The sequence below is a fragment of the Hyposmocoma kahamanoa genome, unplaced genomic scaffold (assembly GCF_003589595.1).
Source record: "Hyposmocoma kahamanoa isolate Upper Pololo Valley unplaced genomic scaffold, ASM358959v1 66, whole genome shotgun sequence".
Classification (NCBI taxonomy): domain Eukaryota; kingdom Metazoa; phylum Arthropoda; class Insecta; order Lepidoptera; family Cosmopterigidae; genus Hyposmocoma; species Hyposmocoma kahamanoa.
This window is the reverse complement of record NW_020653854.1, coordinates 11,781,602-11,795,599: the sequence shown is the minus strand read 5'-3', so window position 1 is coordinate 11,795,599 and position 13,998 is coordinate 11,781,602. Positions and strand designations below refer to the sequence as shown.

Sequence of the window (13,998 nt, the reverse complement as noted above, 5' to 3'; positions counted from 1 at the left end):
CAGAGTCGTATAAAAAGTACACGACAAATATACTTTGCTTATTATTACCGAGTCTCGGTAATAGCTTAGAGTGGTGGCCCCCACATGGCAACATACACTGGCTCGAGTCCAGTCAGATCAAAAGAGTGTTTTCTTTGTGTTGTTCTATCTTTGTATCAATAACAAACTAGTGGAGTATCTTCACAAAATTATATGAATATCATGCAAGTAAATTATCATGATATTCAATAAAATTATGTAGAATAAGTTGGAAATGACCTATTTTTTCACATTTAAATTGCATATATTTGTTTTTTCAAACAAACCAAAGTTTCGGGCCCTGTACAGGTCCCATGATCACAGTTGCCTAAGGTGGTAAATTCATCAACCAGTTATATCTAATATTAATGCAAACCACCCTATTTTTTCCACTATAGTTACAAAAGTTATTAATTAATACCTTATTTTTAAAAATGAGTAGATTATGTTACTCTCAAAATTAATTTTAAGATTAAAGGTTATTGGAAATGTACTCTCGGGAGGGATTTAACTCAAAAGAGGTATTTCTTTATGTCCATACTTTGCTCAATGCTTTTTAAAATTTTTATGAGTATTGTATGTATTACTAATTTATAAGTTTTATAAGAATGAATGACGACACATAACAGTAATGTAAGTATCACAGAGTAAGCCAATGTACACCAGGCGACCTTATTGCTAAGTAGCAATTTCTTCCATGCAACCTTAGGATAGAAATTTAAGAGTTGGAAAGGAGGGTGCAACCAAAGAATATCTTGTAATGACGACAACGTTTTAAATAAATACAGTACTCATCAACAAAGTAAATATTATATAAATAATAATAATAACTACATATATTATTAGAACGTATACATAAATATTGATATATAATAATAAGGTTACTTATAAATATACTTTAGTAAGACAATAAAATAAATTATAAATAGTAATAAGAATAAGTAAATTTACATAGGAAGATAATACCACTAAACAAAAAAGAAATAAAATTAAGGGAATGGAGCGAAAAAACCAGAATTAGTAGTTAAGGAAATATTCCTTGACACGTGTCGTTTGAAGGAATCAAGAGAAGGGGATCGTCGAATTGATTCAGAAAGAGAATTCGACTGACAGTTGTTAAAAGGTGTTATTAATATTTACGCTATCCGTACACCCTTTAATAACAAAATTTAAACTCGCATTACCAAATTCTTCTCTCCTCCATTTGCCAAGTTTATGGGTCACTTGTTATTCGTCGACACTGAACCGGGTAAAAGCTCTTTTTTCATAAATTGCTGATTATTAGAGAGAATCCTGGTTTCTCATCTCCTCCCTTGAGGGGCTAATTATAACAAGGTAAGGTCCCTACTACCTAACACAACGGGACGAAGGAGGAGGGGATGACACGTTACCGGGTACAATGGGAAAAGTTACGCAATAACAGACTCGAGAGTCGAAGTTTTGAGTGCAACGCTACCTTTCCTGTTGATGTACGGGAAAATATACCCAAGGGAGATGAAATAAGGTAGAAGGAAAATCAAGTACGAATAAATTTGATGGTAAAATTATCCATTCGTCAGCGATCCAACTATATGAAGAAGCAGTCGGTTGTCGCAAAGTTGTATTAATCTCTATGTGTCAGCCGCTACAAGAGATTTACTGCTGGTTTTGTTTTATATCGAAACTTTTAATATTTTTGTCGCTTCTTAATGTTTTGTGTAATGTTATTTTGTTTTATCACAGTTTAGTTAAGGCTGACATTACAATAACATTGTATCACTTTTTCCGGTTACATTATATCCACAAAAAAGACGAAACAGATTTTAAAATCCCAAGCATAGTAAAAAAAAAAAAAATGAAACTACGAGCGAATGAAATAATACTAAATATTCTTTTGTATTATAACACTGTGGCAATAAAATGAGACCCTTTTACTCTCAAGCAACCTAATTTAATTATTCTGTCCAAATAATTAAAAATCCCGCTGTTACTTTTTCAAAATGAAGAAAATTTATTTGCTACACTCAAAAAAGCTTTGATTCACTCGTAAAATATTTCCATTGCTCGAGGCGCAATCTAATAACTCATTTATTAAAAAGTATACCTATATTTTATAAGAACTTACCAAACACTTAATTCTTCACTGGACTTAATCTTGAGAGCTTCGTGCTGAATGCAATTTTTATATAATGCAATTTAGTAGTCTAGGAGAAGCAATACGTTTCGAAAGTTCGTACGAAGTTGTTACAAACAATCGCGTGTAACCGCGTGGTTGCAGCCGCGCACAGCGACCGCCGCCGACTGCCGCGGCCTAGAGTTTGCCTCGTCATTTTGTACCGCCCGCCCTATGGCTTCAAGGGCGGAATTTACTTCACTGTTTCATTAACACGGTATGTTCCATAATTAATTGTAGAACCTAAACTCATATAGAACAGCAGTGTAAATTACAAACCTTGATGTGGTTTCACAAGAGAAAAGTTCTTGAAATTACGATAATTATTTCCCTATAATATCAGTAAAGAGAACACGAAAGGCACAAATATTTCATAACTACGACAATATTCCTCTAAATTGTAGGCAAAAGACAATTACAACCGTTCTACAATACATCAACGCATTATTAGTTTCAAATAGCAAGACAATGTAAATAAAATGGGTATTTAGTAATTAAATGAACTATTGTGTAGGGACAATCCCCGTCACAATAATAAACACCCGGATGAACATCCGCTGAGTGTCCGGAATCAAACACCACGTATAATAAACTACTTATTAGTAAACATACAGAAAAATAATTCATATACATTAAGATAATATAAAAATGAAATAAAATTGGCTTTATTCAACATACAAAATACATAAATTAAAACATTAAGCAAAGAAAAAAAAATAATAATAAATGCAGGTTACAATAATTGAAAAAAAGCAAAAATATGATCAATTTATATATATTGGAAATGAAACTATTTTTTCGGATCTAAAATCGAATAAACAGGGTTATTTGTAAAATACTAACAACCTCGCAGTAATACTAACAAAACAACAACAGCTTTTGTTCCGTAACTTTTAATCATTCATCATATTTTATTTTTGTACAAAAATTTAAATATTTAAATAGCACTAGCGTAAATACTATTCCGCCGATGTAAAACGCAGGAGCTGGGGTGGGGTTTTTGGGAAAGGACGCTTGCACGTTTGAACTTACTATGAAATATAGATATAAAAAGTGTCAGGATAGTACAACAAAAAGTTTATTTTTGATGAAGTTATTATGTTTTGTACAAAATAATGGAACAAAAGTTGTTGTTTATGATATTAATAATATAGTCCTGGGAGGTTTGTATTTTACAAATGACCCTGTATTTGTATTTTCCATCGTTTATTTGACCTGTAAAGAACCCGAAATACTGATTTGTTTGATACGTAATCGCGAAAACCTAAGAAGTCAATTTATATGTATATAACTAAAAATTTGAGTTCTACACCTGTAAGTACAATTCAGAAAATGTAACCAACATATTTATGTTATACCTTTGTATTCTCGAGTAAATTGTATACAGGACTTGACACTGGAGATAATAAAAATAGGTGCTCACTACGACAATACTCAAAGTATATTGAGAGAAAAACGCCTTGAATTGGAGACATAGCAAAATCAACCATCAAAGTAATTGCTCCTAAATTAAAGTTAGGCGCTATTCATAAAAATGAATCGTCATGCGTGAACTGCCACCCTTCGAGGTGGATGATTTTCTTCAAAATGAAATGGGACCACTATGTAAGTACCCTCTTTCCAACAAAAAAAGAATCATGAAAATCGGTTCACAAATACCGGGGTTATCGCGTAACATACATACAAAAAAAAAGAACTTACAGTCGAATTGAGAACTTCCTCCTTTTTTGAAGTCGGTTAATAATGTAAAATACAAATACAATTTTAGAAAAACATGTAAGAATAAAGTTACTTTTGCTCTGAGTTTGTATTGCGTAACGTGGTTATATATGGGAAAATCCTACTGTTACAAATTTGGGCAAAGCAGATACTACATAACTTAGCGGCCGGTCGGCGGAAGGAATAGCCCGGATGAAAGGCTTAGTAGCGAGACAATGGCGGCGCGGGACATCGATCATCGTTTGCCCAAGGCCTCACCGAGATGCCAATACGGCATTTATCATAATCACACTATAACAAGCTTATCGCTAACAATATGTGATGTTTTTATTTAAGTTTTTAAACGACATAAAACTTTTTCTACCTTGAGAAGGCTACTTGACTATTGGTCTTATTCTAGCCCAACGATTAGGTTGACCGTCCCATAAATTAAAACTTTTTATTGTGTATCTGAGTCATGGTTCGAAGTGTTAATTATCATTGATAATGATTATCAATAGCCTCCTCATGATAATTATTATCATGACAATTACGACGAAAATATCTTGATAACTATACCTAGATATCCTGATACTTACAAAATTAATGGAACTGTCTACGGCTAGCGACTGCCATATATTCGTATTCTTGAAATATCCAAACGAGTCAAATGTCAATCAAAATAATCTCAGTACAGGGTACTAAAAAAAACGACCTCAAAAGTAGGTACGTGGAATTACGTCTATTTGCTAAGTTTTATTGAAATATCCCATAGTTCGCCACTATATAGGACTTGACACTGGAGATAATAAAAATAGATTCTCACTACGACACAACTCAAAGTATATTCAGAGAAAAACGCCTTGAATTGGGGAAATAGCAAAATCAACCATTAAAGTAATTGCTCCTAAATTAATGTTAGGCTCCTAAATTTATGAAAATGAAGCTTCATGCGTTAACAGCCAGTGGATGATTTTGGAAGTGAATGATTTTCTTCAAAATGAAATGGGACCACTATGAAAGTACCCCCTTTCCAACAAAAAAGAATTATAAAAATCGGTTCACAAATACCGGAGTTATCGCGTAACATAAATACAAAAAAAAACTTACAGACGAATTGAGAACCTCCTCCTTTTTTGAAGTCGGTTAAAAATAGCCACTAAAATTGTTTTCCCTATTAATAAATAACTTTTATTTATTTCGTTTTCTCATTGTTTGTCATTTTTAGTCTACGAGACAAAACTATACATCGTCATGGATAATTTTTTGAAATTATCAAGATATACCTCTACAAAAATTTCTTTATAATTTGGAACCCTGATCTAAATTAATGTTTTTGTTTATTAAACAAAGACTGTCACAATAGACTTGCGATGTAACGTTCGGTGAAAAACGAGAAGATGAAACAAGAGATGGGTATCTCGAGGGTGACCCAAATTAATTAAATATTTGGGCCTCAATATTTTCAGTAATGAATCCCCCTGATGGTAGGTGCGGTGGCCACGGAGCCACCAAACACTCGTTAACATATAAATGGAGCCACAACAGTCCAACTTGGGACACATTTTGGTGACGCCCTCATGTTTTATTCACCCGCAATCAATGCCCTAATTAAACTGAAAATTTATGGAAATATTCAAAAAACTGTAAACAATACACCACGAAATCTCAGACTTTTTTGAATTTTCAAAGCCCGATATTAAATTACTGTTTAATATTCACATGAAAAGTTTTCAGAATTGTTTTCTATATATAGACAAATATGTTAACAAACCAGCGCACGAAGTATAGGGTATGTCCACCTGTCCCTCATAAAACTTCTCTTGCGGGTAGACGGACGGTACTGTGTCCGCAGTTCCTCCTTATATAATAAAGTAAACAAGATTCTAGATATTTACACCTTCCCATTAAGAGAACTTAAACTAACATAAAGGACTGGTTGTAGAAACTCAGCTTCGTTGAAACGGAGGACTTACTTAATAAGACATGATAAAAATTTTACGTTTATATTACATATTTGTATGTACGTAAATAGTTCTTATATGAACAGAATCCAAGATTTATATCGTAGGGCTCATCCAGGTACACACACAGAACACAAACACACTCACACAAACACACACACTTTCACACACCACACATAATTTAAAAATTGTTTTTCTTATTTCCTTGTCATACTTTTGCTTGTACTCTTTAATCGTGTATAATGTTTGGCATTATAATGTTTGTAACTACATCCGTAGGAAGACGTAGCGTCTGTCATACAGTTTTATTTAAAATTAGCTAAAGTTCACTTTATCTTAATATGTTCCTTGTGTAATAACGTCACGTAATTTTAAGATAACATGCAATTGTATTAACTCAATAAAGATTATTATTATTATTATTATGTACATTGTTACATAGACATAGAGAATGAGAAATATTTTTCCTCGGTTTGTCAACGACAAAATGCGCAAGTGCAAAGAAAAGTCTGAGCTGCAATTCCTGACTACATGTCTAACGTCTGTGTTTGATTCCAAGCTCTTCTGCAAACATCATTTCATCGGTTCCGGAGCACATTCCTTGCTTCTGCAGCGTCACTTTTGTATCCTTTTACTTCATTGTTAGCGATCATTAAATGCCCTTTTTCTTTGTGTTTCTCTCCCCAAGATCGCTGTCAGCGAGCGAGCGGAGTTTAATAAATGGGTCTTCTGATTGAAAATCAACTTACAAACGAAGGCTAATACAAAGCAGAGTTAAGAGACAAATCGTTCAGTTCTCGAGAAAAGTATTTTCCTATTTCATTCGGTATTTGTCGAAAAACGCGATAAGCCGGGAGAGCCCCTCGTTCAAATGTCCTGTTCACAATTCTGTCGCGAAAAAGCGTCACTGAAATTCTGTAGGAAGGGAACTACAGTATCTACATTACTGGTTTGTCGCAGCGGCGTTTTCGCAAGCTCTTGAGAGTAAGCATTGTGTTTCAAATGCCAAGTTTTTGTGTATAAAACACTCACGGTGCAATCGTTCCGGGCGTCGTCAATCGGCACCGATATCGGAGATCCATCGGGCGCGGGGCCATCAAGCCACTGTTATGTATAGCTATCTATTTGTCGACACAAACTTTCCTTGCTCCGGGTAAATACGATACAATGCCTATTTGACTACACAGATATAAAATAAACCAACCAAGGCTGTTTTCACAAAGACATTTCCCACACTAGCTTCATAATTTATCGTACTCATTACTTACTTACCACAGAAGTCTTGATTATGTAGCAGTAGCAGTTGTAGCACTAAAGCTCCTTGTGAAGGATGTTGTGTAATTAAAGGTGCGTATGAAATTATAGGCACATGGGACTTGTCAACTTATGTCTCAGGGTGACGGGCGCAGTGGCAGCTGTGCCCCTCAAATCTTTGTATTTTAAAGCTCTGAGTGGCACTGCAACTATTATAGACAGGTGTGTTGCTTACCATCAGGCGCGCGACTTAATTGTTCGTCCCATCACTTCACGTCATTAAAACAAAAGTCATCTCTAGTTATCTCTAGTTTACAAACTTAGTTTAATTATAAAATTTTATGTTGACTTGAAAGCAATATTTAGTTTTCAATTGGTGAGCGCATCATAAAAACGGTAATACAAACGTAACAACGTAAAAACGTAACGTCAAGATTTGATTTACGCTGAACTCTGGAGCACAGACGGAAACTCGATCTTTTTGTGCCGCTTATGCCGGTTGGCTCAATGCCGGCCTAGCTTACCCAAGTTGTCCCACTTTTAACACTCCTCGCAAGTTATGGTTGAAATATCGGACTTGCTAATAAAATAAGTTTTATTTTCCTTGATGTCTTTTGAATTAAAACTCTCCGCCTTTCCGAGCCACCTGGCGTTTGGATTGTTTTATAAAAGCATTGTAAGTAAATACGAAGTTCTGGTTTCTGAAGAATAATATCAATTTATAGAGTTATTGCTTGGAATTCGATGTTTTAAAGCTCGACGAATCGGTATTGTTCTATGCACTAAGTTTTTTTTATAATATTAAGTGATGGGACGAACAAGTCGTGCGCCTGATGGTAAGCTACACGTATATCCTTAACAGTTGCAGTGTCACTCAGAGCTTTAAATCGCAAAGATCTGAGGGGCACTGCCACTGCGCCCGTCGCCCTGAGACTTAAGTTAACAAGTCCCATGTGCCTGTAATTTCACCAGCCTTACCCTTAAAAACCGGGACACAGTAATGCAGACATTACTGCTTGGCGGCAGAAATAGCTAAGGTGGCAGTACTACCCTGGATGAACTTTTTTACAAGGACCTCTACTGCTACTCAACTTGTTTAATTAAGCTTCGACATTGACTACACAAAGCGACTGACTGTACTTATACAAGCTTATGTTTTCAGATATACATTAACTAAGGTACTTTAATCCTTTCATGGATAGTACTTTAAGAGTACCGCACACAATAATTTCAGTGCTTTTTTTACCGTAGTGCTTATATTGATTCAATATAAAACGTTCACTATATGTAAATCATTGAATTTTGTCAGTACGTTGTTGGTACTACCCTATGTAAAAGTAACAGGCGGCAACTACACATCAAGCACCTGGAAATCGTACTGTAAAGCCAGTAGTTGGATTTTTGAGATCCATATAGCGAAATTGGGTTACCCCGTACTATCTTATTCTAATATTTAGTTTTACGGTAAACGCTGTTACAGCCCATCAACGGGTTAAAGCAAAATGACTTATGTATACCCCGATAAGGAGGGCAGGTTTTCTTATATAATAAGGAATTATTTTCCAAGCCTTTTCACCCATAGATACCTAAAAATATCTTGCATTCATTAGCCTATAATTATTCAACGAAAAATCAGAAAATGATAAACTCATAAAGGAGAATATACGTCGAGTTCTTATAGAAATAACTGTACGTAATTCACAAATTAAACCTCATGCGGTTTGCGCGCACGTTCGTTCAAGTGGCTGTAACCACAGGCCACAGTAGAGAACTTTGACAATTACGCCGCAATTTCGAATTCGTCTGGTGCAATTGACACCAAGTTAAAATTTTTTTAGTTATTTATTAAATGTTAACTAATTGTGATAATGTAAGTGGGATCAAAACTGTTTTGCATTTGTTTATAAGTTCAACTACAATAACTAGAAAAAGCATGTTTGTTAGTTTAGTAAAGCAGTATTATTTCCATTCGACAGTACCTACCTGCCGTCATTTGAGATCGCCAAAGCCTTGAACACCGTTATCGAATAAACTGATCCTTTCTAAATTTTATACAATTCCTTTTGGGGAGTAGGAATTGCATGATTTAATTCCACTCGGTCTGTACCAATACCGATCAAACCAGAAAAGCGAGGTGTACCTTAATATCATTAACCGCCTCCGTGGCCGAACGGTTACCATGCCGGACTGCCACGCAGAGGTCCCAAGTTCGATTCCCGGGCCGGGAGAAATATTTGTATGGCCTACAATTATTTCTCTCGTGAGTTTGGGTATAATTTGCAGTTGTCTATGTGTGTGTCCATGGCGCCCGCGACACAGAGTTTCCCTAGTGCGGGGCTATGTTGAGTGGGTGCGTTATTTATTTAATTATTATTATCATTAGATGTGTGTCCCAATTGCACAAAACGTTTTGCTTCCACGTCAAGGGGTAAAGAGTGCGACTCTTTACTTGATTTTGTCAATCTCCAACAAAAAAACTTGAATGTCATGAAAGTCGTACAAACACGTATATCTTACAGAAGAACGTCTGCATTCCTTGGTCATATCTTCTTCAGGTGAGACTGTGAACAAACTTGAGCTACTCTCGGGTATAAAAAAACCAAATATGTAATTTCCTTTATCCGAAAGTATTGTAAGGGTACCCAATAGATGAAGATCTATCTAAGTTACAGTGCGCAAGTATTTATAGGCTGTGCAGCAATCATGGCTATTGAAGCGAAGGCATTGTATTCCGGCAAGCCGCGCAAGATGTCTAGAGCCATCTCCCCTGTCTGCTGCACAGTAGTATAGTATTACACTGCTTGTAACACGTCCTATGTACTCTGCAAAAGTATTTGATTTTTGTCTGAACGCTTTAGTGTAACTTTAGGATATAATAAGCGGAAAGATCAAGCTTTATAATATATATTATAAGCGGAAAAGTTTAGTTTACTCAATTAGGAGTTAAAATTCTAGCCATTTGGAAATGAAATGAAATGAAATGTTTTAGTGGAAGATTAGAAAATGATTAAAAGAAACTTTTTAGACTTCTAAATTTAAAATGTTTCCTTTACTCATTTGCTATCGCTTTGAATAATGAATTGCGACGCGGCATTGATTTCATTGATTATTACCAAAATATGTGAATATTTTACAGAAATAACTCCGGCTAATATTTAGCTAAATAAGTCAAATACAGTTTTTTAAAACGCTATGAGGAAATTGAGATTGAATTACATTTATAATTATTGTAGTAAAAACTTACGGTATCGTGACCATACCCCATAACTTTCTTAAAAACTTCTTTCGTAAAGTTCAGAGTTCTACAGTAACCCTATTTTAGGACGATAACATCTAGGACGGCATACTCGTAAGTTTGAAACTAAGATCCGATAGGACCAGGCGAGTTTATAGGACGCCGCATCACATGGGTTAGTATAGGAAACTAGTATAGAAAGGAGTGTAGTTTGTGAACATGGTACGGGGGTGAACTGCAAACGACATTATCGCAAGAAGAGTATTGGATCGCTTATCGCGAATGTAATGTCCTTTGTCTGCTTTCTATAGGTTTCATATGAACGTATTTTCATACTTATTCAATATAATAGAATCATTTATTTTATGTTATCAATGTCACAATATTACAGATTAATATGTCAATAAAATATATAATAATGAATATAAAATAAAATAGCATAACTAAAAGACATAAATAAATACAAATTATTCTGGAAATACAACGACGTAAAATAAAAATAAAATTACAATTTAATTGAAAGAAATTCCTCTATACTGTAGAATTCATTACGTAATTCATTCAGATTATATTTTAGATCCTTTCTTTACCGTAGTACCATCAGACAGTTCCAATGATTTTGCTATGGTATTATTATTTATATTCATATTATTTAATTTTGATTCAGGCGTTACTTTGCGGAACTCCATGATAATAAAGATGGAAGTAAATTAATTTGCTGCTCCGCGAACCTGGTGGAGGTTAAATCATACAAAATAGATACGATCGTGTTGAATTACTTTTATTTAAGAAAAAAAAATACCGCATAAAAAAATTCAACACAAGCATAGCTATTCCACACGATTTAACCTCGAATGCATTCACGAAGTAGCAAATTAATTTATTTCCATTTTTAGTAGCATTCATTATTCAATAAAAGTAGTTTTTACAAGTCGACTATAAAACATTCGTCGTTTGTAACACTTTCCAGGTTTGTGAGTAGTTGTTCTGAGAATCGAGGACCTTATTAACGATAGATATTGTTATACTATACACTGAAATTCAGACAAAGTCGATTTTCAAATGGCATTTTTGAACATTTGGCCCTCCTAGTCATAACTGACGCAATCGATATTTTTAGTGAAATTGATTTTTTAATATATCTGGGACCAGGAACACGAGACCTACAAACCCCTCTAATCGGTTTTTTTTTTATCTTATTTAGTTTGTTTTCTTGTGCAAAATCAGCATATAAGATACTTTTATTAGCAAAAAATAATACTTATATATACCTCGAAAGTTCCCGAAATGCATTAGTTATGACAAAGAGAGCACACTTGCTACAGGAATAATTTTACAAATATATAATAAAAGTTGCGATTTTGACAAAATATTGTGTGTAAATTCTTTAAACAATATTCAGTTTAAATAATAATAACATAACGCGCACACTCAACATAGCCCCGCACTATGGAAACCCTGTGTCGCGGGCGCCATGGACACACACATAGACAACCACAAATTACACCCAAACTCACGAGAGAAATAAATATAGGCCATACAAATATTTCTCCCGGCCTGGGACTTGAACCTGGAGCCTCTGCGTGGCATAGTAACCGTTCGGCCACGGACGCAATTAAAATGTATATTATTATAACATATAATAAAAACAAAATAGAAAGAATAAAACAGGCGATATTTCGGACTTGCGTAATTATAGAACGGTCTCATTGGCAACGGTGATAGCCGTGATGATGATTATGATAGGTGTTGGACGGTCAGCTGGACATTAGTTTGGATCAATTTATCAACCTACATGATGCTCAACTTGGGTTTCGGCCTAATTTGTCTACCTAGAGCGCCATCTTGTGTCTTAAGCACTGTGCAATATTATTCTTGCAGGGGAACCCCAGTGTACGCATGCTTCCTTGAAAGCATTGGATCTTAAGCATTATGACCTTCTCTGGAAAAAGTTGAGGGGAGCGGGTCAAATATTTTAAATTAAATCAAAATGTAGATCAAGCTCGGGCAATTTTTATTTTATTTTATTTTCTTTTACTCCATTTTAATGTTTATTTTTCTTTATAATATTTCCATTTAAAAATGTTTTTGTAATTTTATTTCAATTTTTAGTTTTTAAAGTTAAATTTTTTCAATTTTATATTATTCAATTATTAATTTTAATTTTAATTTTGATTGTATTTTATTTTGTTACATTTATAAATATTGATTTATTTATAAACTAACATAGTGCCTAAGGTTTCTGTAAAACTAACCAGTGGACCTATGTTGTCTTAAATAAAAAACTATTATTATATAATATCTACGTGTAATCACTTCAAAGAATCCTTTCGCGATTTAATTAATCAGAAATGTTAAACATGTGTTAAACAGTGAAATAATTAAGTAACATTTACGTAACTTAATTTATAATTACATAACTGACACGCGATTTACGGACGTTATTTGAATAATCCATCCAATTTGTAAAATAGAGTGGGTTTTTCACAGAAATTAAACGCTTTGACGTAGTTACAGCGACATAATATTATCAGTGGTTGACACACGTGACATCAGCGTGGCAATTAATTGGGGTGGTTCGTGTAAGCAGCCAAAAATCTAATCAAACTTATGCCGTTTGCTCTTTCGCCCACACTTTTGGCGTGTGACCGTTTTCCTGATATTAAACTGATTATTTTATTGCTTTATTGTTAGTTGGATTATTTGAATTTGAAACTATAGAGGCATATTTCTGAAATTATCATGTCGTTTTCACTAGAGTTCTATTTGGGATGTTATCAATAAATAAAGTTATATGCGTACTAAATTACATAAAAAGCTTTGTTTATGATAGCAAGTGATGGAATGAACGAGTCATGTGCCTGGTGGTAAGCAACACGCCTGTCCATAGCACTTGCAGTGCCACTCAGAGCTTTAAATCGCAAAGATATGAGGGGCACTGCCACTGAGCCCGTCACCCTGAGACATAAGTTAACGACTCTTACTTTTCAAAACCAGAACGCATTAAAATGCTCACATTACTGCATGACGTCAGAATTAGGTAAGTTGGCAAAGTTCTTCTTTGCATCAAAGTAGATCCTGCTAAATTGGACATTTTCCCACAGTATACGGATTTAAGTTTTCTTTAAGAAATATACATAATAAGTTTACCTTGACTTGTTTATCAACAGATTCACAGAGTAATATTGCGTTTCAGCCGTTCTAAGGCTTAATTTACATTGCCTCGGGACGTAATGTAGGAGAATTTTGATAACCATAATGTAATGAACATTAAGTCAATTGTGTAACGTACAAACTAGATACGAGCCAAGAAACATATCACGCGCCTTCCAGAAAATTCTCGCGCACTCTCGGGAGTTCCTACAGCTACCGCATGGTATCTAGTTCGTGCGTTACACAATTGATACAAAGCTCATTTACTATGTACAAGTCGTAACAAAATTCGCTTCCATTCCGTTCCGTAGTAATGTAAATTGAGCCTTGATCATAATCACAAAAGTATAGAAGTCATTGTAATATCAGTAGAACTCCTTGTGAAAGCGTTCGTCCCGGGAAGTACTGCCACCTTACCTAATTCGCCGCCAAGCAGTAATGTGAGCATTCCTGCTTTTCGGCTTTGAAGTGAAAGGATGCTGGTGAAATTACAGGCAAATGGAACTTTTCGACTTATGCCTCAA

At 34.6% G+C, this 13,998-nt stretch overlaps 1 protein-coding gene across 1 annotated transcript in view; it reads right to left on the bottom strand.

Annotated features, from left to right (window-relative positions):
- LOC113231738 overlaps positions 1–13,998 on the bottom strand; it is a 221,287-nt gene that overhangs the window by 58,234 nt on the left and 149,055 nt on the right. The window lies entirely within an intron of this gene.